This window comes from Panicum virgatum, chromosome 2K (assembly GCF_016808335.1).
Source record: "Panicum virgatum strain AP13 chromosome 2K, P.virgatum_v5, whole genome shotgun sequence".
In the NCBI taxonomy this organism is placed as follows: domain Eukaryota; kingdom Viridiplantae; phylum Streptophyta; class Magnoliopsida; order Poales; family Poaceae; genus Panicum; species Panicum virgatum.
In genome coordinates, this window is record NC_053137.1 from 31,512,408 (window position 1) to 31,518,407 (window position 6,000).

The following is a 6,000-nucleotide window of genomic DNA, read 5'->3' on the forward strand; positions in this document are numbered from 1 at the left end:
GTTCACTGATTTGAATTCTAGAAACAAAAGGAAAAGAGTTGGAAACTAGAAAATAGGCCCTTAGAACTTTTTGATTCCTAGCAGATATGCCCCTGGCTCATCGGAGAAGAAGACAGGGAGGGGATTCGGCCATGTTCCGGCCAAGGGACTCACCGGTGGCGAACTAGAGTTGGCTAGGGAGCTCGAGGAGGTCAGGGCGCATCGATTCGTGGGTTTGGTGAGGTCTGGGACGGTTGATTAGGGTATACCCCACGGCGAGGTGTGGTGGCGGCTCGAACTGCTCGCCGGCGACCGTGCTGCGGCGGCGGATTGGGGGGTATGGAGGGGCCTGGGAGCTGTGCGAGGCTAGGGCGAAGCTCAAGGCGGGGTCGGAGCGGGCGGAGGAGGTCTGGAGGGGCGGTCCCACAGCGGCGTCGAGCTCGCCGGAGTTGCGGAGGAGGGCGGTGGTGCTCTGGGGGTTCTAGGCAGGGAACGGGCGAAAGAGCAAGGGGAAAAGGATGCGGGGCTCCTCCAGGTGCTGGGGCGCGCGCGAGTTCGGGTGCTGGGGCTCTGCGCTGCGCTGGCCACGGAGGCGGCGAGGTGGCGGCCGCAGAGCTCGCTGGGGCGACGTGGCGAGGGAAGGAGGGGTACAGCGCGCGGGGAAGTGGATCCAGAGGCTGCGGAGGTGCCACGTGAGGCGGCGGGCGAAGCAGGAGGTGGTCTGCGGCCTCCCTCGGTGGCGGGCGGCCGCGCTCAACGGCGGCGGCGCTGAAGCAGAGAGGGAGAGATGTGGAAGAAAGAGTTTGGACCTCTTTGCAAAATCCAAAAATTTCAGGGGTCCCATTGTAAACCAAAAATAACTTCTAAACTAGGGCTCCAATGAAAAAGTACCCAACATAAAAGTTGTTCAACTTTTCAAGATCTACAACTTTGATGTTGTGCAAAAACTGATTTGACCAAAGGTTAAAGAGTCATTTTGAAAACAAAGGAAGGATTTTGAATTTAATGGACTTTTGTCTTTTCCATTGCAAATTCACCTCAAATTCAGACTTAAGAGTAAAATTTTCTGCCATGTAATGATTACACTGAATTTTTCAAATAAACCCTCCTCAAAAGCAATATTTGCTCTCCCTATTCAAATTAAACTATAGAAAAGACCTTACATTAAATCATAATTACACATTTGACCTTATAATTTTGCAATAAGGTCCTTGATCAAGTAAAATAAGCACATGATGCATAAAATAAATGCAATTCTATTGTGCAGACACCTAGGGTGTCACAACCGCTCGGTACGCCCCCATCGCCGCGACGAGGAGGTCGACCAGCCCGATCTTCTTGCTCGCCTCGACCGCCGCGATCTTCGACCCCGCATCAACAACCTTCATCGCGAGCGGGACGACGCCGAGCGGGAGCGACGTCGCCGCTACGACGAGGAGCACGGCGTACTAGGTGCCAACTGCAACAACCGCGACCATCAACCTCGCGGCAATGATTACAACCCAGCGTATGACCTCGACGGCTTCTCCGCCTTCTCCGACAGGTTGCGAGTCATCCTGTGGCCCGCGACCTTCAAGCCAGTCGGCATTGAGAAATTCGATGGCGAATCTGACCCCAAGACGTGGCTCCGCACCTACGGCATCGCCGTTCGAGCTGCCAATGGCAACAACGACATCATGGTGGCATACTTCCCGGTGATGATGAGCCGCCATGCGCTCAACTGGCTTGAATCCTTTCCTGCCAGCACGATCAACAGCTGGCAGGATCTTTGTGCCGCCTTCGTCCAGTACTATCAGGAAGCCTGCCTGGGTCCTAAAACTAGATGGGATCTGTGCAGCATCACGGAGATTCCCTCCGAGGACTTACGCGACTACATCAAGAGGTACATTGCTAACCGTAACACGATTACGGAGGTTGATGACAGGGATGTGATCTACCACTTCCACCAAGGCCTCCATAGTATCGAACTATGGAGGAAGATGTTCAAAAGCAACCCCAAGACCGTCTCCAACATGATGGCCATCATCAACAAGCACGCCGACATGGAGGACGCCGAGTGTGCACACCGTCACAACAAGGACCGCTGTGACCCCGTCAACCGTCCTCGCCAAAGGGTTGACGACCTGGCGCATCCAGGCAGCAATCGTCCTCCATGACACGGCAAGAACCGCAACCATGCCGAGTCGTCTAAGGCCCACGAGCACAAGCGCGGCCCAAACAACACCGTCGCCGTCGCTGATCGGCCCCAGCAGTGCACCTCCCTCAACCAGGAGGAGCTCGACAGGCTCCTTGACACCAAGTGCCCCTGGCACAAGGACGACAACCAAATGGTGCACGAGTGCTGCGCCCTCTCCAATAGCGTCGCCCCAGAAGAGCCCAAGCAACCCCGGCTTGATGACCGCTATAGGCCGGGTAGCTACAGAAGCTGCCATGGCCGCGGCCGCAGAAACCGCTCGCCCAGGCGAGATGAGGACAACGAGCAAGGCAACAGATCACCCGGCCCCTTCCAGGAGGAAAAACGGGTGATCAACATCATCTTCGGAGGCTCCAGTGCGCCATCCTGCCGGCGCAGCATTAAGCTGCACAACCGCGACATCAACTCAGTGTTTAGGCACTCGGTTGAGCCCCTCCTCTGGTCAGAGATCCCGATCACCTTTGACCGGCGCGACCACTTGGTACATCTACCCAGGCCGGGCGCTTACCCCCTCGTGGTGAACCTGGTGATCCGCCAGATCCATCTGGCTAGGGTACTCATCGATGGCGGCAGCGCCCTCAACATCATCTTCGCCAAGACCCTAGAAGGCATGAGCTTTGACAAGACCAAGCTGGTCCCCTCAGACCAGGCCTTCTACGGCATCATCTCGGGTGCTGGCTCAACTTCGGTCGGCAAGGTCACCCTCCCGGTCATCATCGGCACTCGGGACAACTACAGAACCGATTCCATCATCTTCGAGGTGGCGTCATTCGAGACCTCCTACCACGCCATACTTGGGAGACCATCTCTCACCAAGTTCATGGCGATCCCAAACCACACGTATCTTCTCCTAAAGATGCCGGCTCCGAACGGAGTCCTCTCCATCCGCGGCGACATCCAGATGTCTCACTCCTGTGAGACAGAGAACATCAACACTGCCGAAGCTATGGAGAGGAGCAGCAATCAGGCCCTAGTCGCTTAGGCGGCAAAGGACCTCACGAGGGATTAGCTTCGGATACCTTCCAACGACTCAGCGTCAGGGTCAGAGCTGCATCCTGACAGCCAGACAAAGGCAATCATCCTTAGGGACGACCACCCCGACAAGACCGCCTTGATCGGGGAAGAACTTGGTTCCCTATAGGAACTCGCGCTCAACTCCTTCCTCCGCGCCAACTGGGACATCTTCGCATGGAAGCCCTATGACATGCTAGGCGTACCGAGGGAGCAGGCTGAGCACTCCTTGGATCTCAACAAGAAGGCACGGCCCGTCAAGCAACGGCTGTGTTGCTTCGCTCAAGATCGAAAGGAGGCTATTAGGGTAGAAGTAACCTGACTCCTAGCCGCTGGTTTTATCTGAGAAGTCAGATACTCAGAATGGCTGGCAAACCCAATCCTTGTAAAAAAGAAAAATGGTGAATGGAGAATGTGTGTTGACTATACAGATCTCAACAAACACTGCGTTAAAGATCCCTTCCCTCTTCCGTGTATCGACCAGGTTGTTGACTCAACAGTCGGGTGCGCACTCCTCTCTTTTCTTGACTGCTACTCAGGATACCACCAGATCGCACTGAAGAAGTCGGATCAAGAGAAGACATCCTTCATCACGCCGTTCGGGGTGTACTGCTACAACACCATGACATTCGACCTCAAGAATGCAGGTGCTACGTACCAGAAGGCCATCCAGAAATGCCTCCAGGGGCAGATTGGGCGCAATGCCGAGGCCCACGTAGATGACATCGTCATCAAAACAAAGTCCAATGATCAGTTCATTGTGGACCTCCAAGAAACATTTGAAAATCATAGGAGATTCAAATGGAAGCTACACCCACCAAGTGCGTGTTTGGCGTTCCGTCCGGGAAGCTACTCGGCTTCATCGTAAGCAGCTGGGGCATCGAAGCCAACCCGACCAAGATCAACGCTATCAGGTTCATGAAGCCACCCAGGTGCAAGAAGGATCTGATGAAGCTTATAGGGTGCAAGGCAGCCTTGAGCCAATTTATCATCCAGCGCGGCGACAAAGGCCTACCCTTCTTCAAACTTCTCACGAAGTCGGACAAGTTCGAGTGGAACGAGGAAGCTGCGGTAGCCTTTCAGCAGCTCAAAGACTTCCTCACAACTCCACCCATCCTCTCAGCTCCAGAAGACGGGGATACGCTACTCCTCTACATCGCGGCAACCACACACGTGGTTAGCACCACCCTGGTCATAGAACGAGATGAGCCAGGCCACGTCTAGAAGGTACAATGACCCGTTTACTTCATCAGTAAAGTACTCGGCGAGTCCAAGCTGCGCTACCCCTAGGTGCAAAAACTCCTCTATGCGATACTCATCACGTCAAGGAAGCTGCGCCACTACTTCCAGGGGCACAACATCAAGGTGGTCTCCTCCTTTCCACTCGGCGATATACTTTACAACCGAGACGCCAACGGCCGGGTCGTCAAGTGGTCGGTGGAACTAGGGGCTTTATCCTTCGAATTCCTTCCTCGTTCCATCATCAAATCACAAGACCTGGCCGACTTCTTCACCGAGTGGACGGAGATTCAGGACCCTCCACCCGACGAATGACCCGAGCACTGGATCATGTACTTCGACGATGCCCTCAACCTCGACGGAGCCGGTGCAGGCATCCTTTTTATCTCTCCGAGAGGTGAGCAGCTGAAGTATGTCATGCAGCTACTCTTCAAGGCTACCAACAACGCAGCCGAGTACGAGACCCTTATCCACGGTCTCAGGATCACTGCCTCCCTTGGCATCAAGAGGCTCCTCGCCTACGGCGACTCCAAAGTCGTCATCCAGCAAGTCAACAAGAACTAGGACTGCTACCAGGAGAAGATGGATGCCTACTACAAGGAGATACGCAAGCTTGAGGCCCACTTCAACGGCCTGGAGTTCCACCATGTCCTCTAGGACTACAACGTGGCAGCCGACGTACTCTCCAAGCTGGGTTCCAAGCGGGCACTCGTCCCAGTCGGAGTCTTCGTATAGGCTCTCAACTCCCCCACAGTCATGATCGAAGAGGAACCTCCCACTAAGCCTGACCTAGCGTCAGCCCTAGGCCAGGAAGTGCTGGTCGCCGATCCAGATTGGCGAGCTCCGATACTTGACTTCATCATCAACAAGAAGTCCTATCCGAAGGACAAGGAGCACGAACGACTCACCTGCCAAGCCACAAACTACGTCGTCATCGGAACCGAGTTGTTCAGGCACTCGGCCTCCTCGGGAACCCTCTCCAAGTGCATCTCCCAGCAAGACGGAGTCCAACTCCTTGGCGAGATCCACTCGGGAATCTGCGGAAACCATGCAGGACCATCAATCCTGGTTGGCAAAGCCTTCAGATCAGGCTTCTACTGGCCGACAGCCCTGGCCGATGCCCAGGTTATCGTCAAACGATGCCCAGGGTGCCAGTTCTTCTCCAAGCAGCAACACATCTCGGCTCAGGCCCTGCGGACGATCCCTCCACCATGGCCATTGTTGGGGACTCGACTCGGTGGGACCACTCAAGGCGGCACAAGGTGGCTACACCCACATATTTATTGCCATTGACAAGTTCACCAAGTAGATCGAGGTGAAGCCGGTCTCATCCACGTCAGCAGCCAAGGCAGCTGAGTTCATCGAAGAAATAACACACAGGTTTGGAGTACCCAACCGGATCATCACCGACTTGGGCTCCTCCTTCACCAGATCCGAGTTCTGGGATTTCTGCAAGGACAATTGCATTGACGTATACTACGCCTCCGTGGCTCACCCACGATGTAACGGCCAGGTAGAACGAGCCAACAGCTTGATCCTTCAGGAGCTCAAAGCCAGGATATTCGACCCGCTCTAAA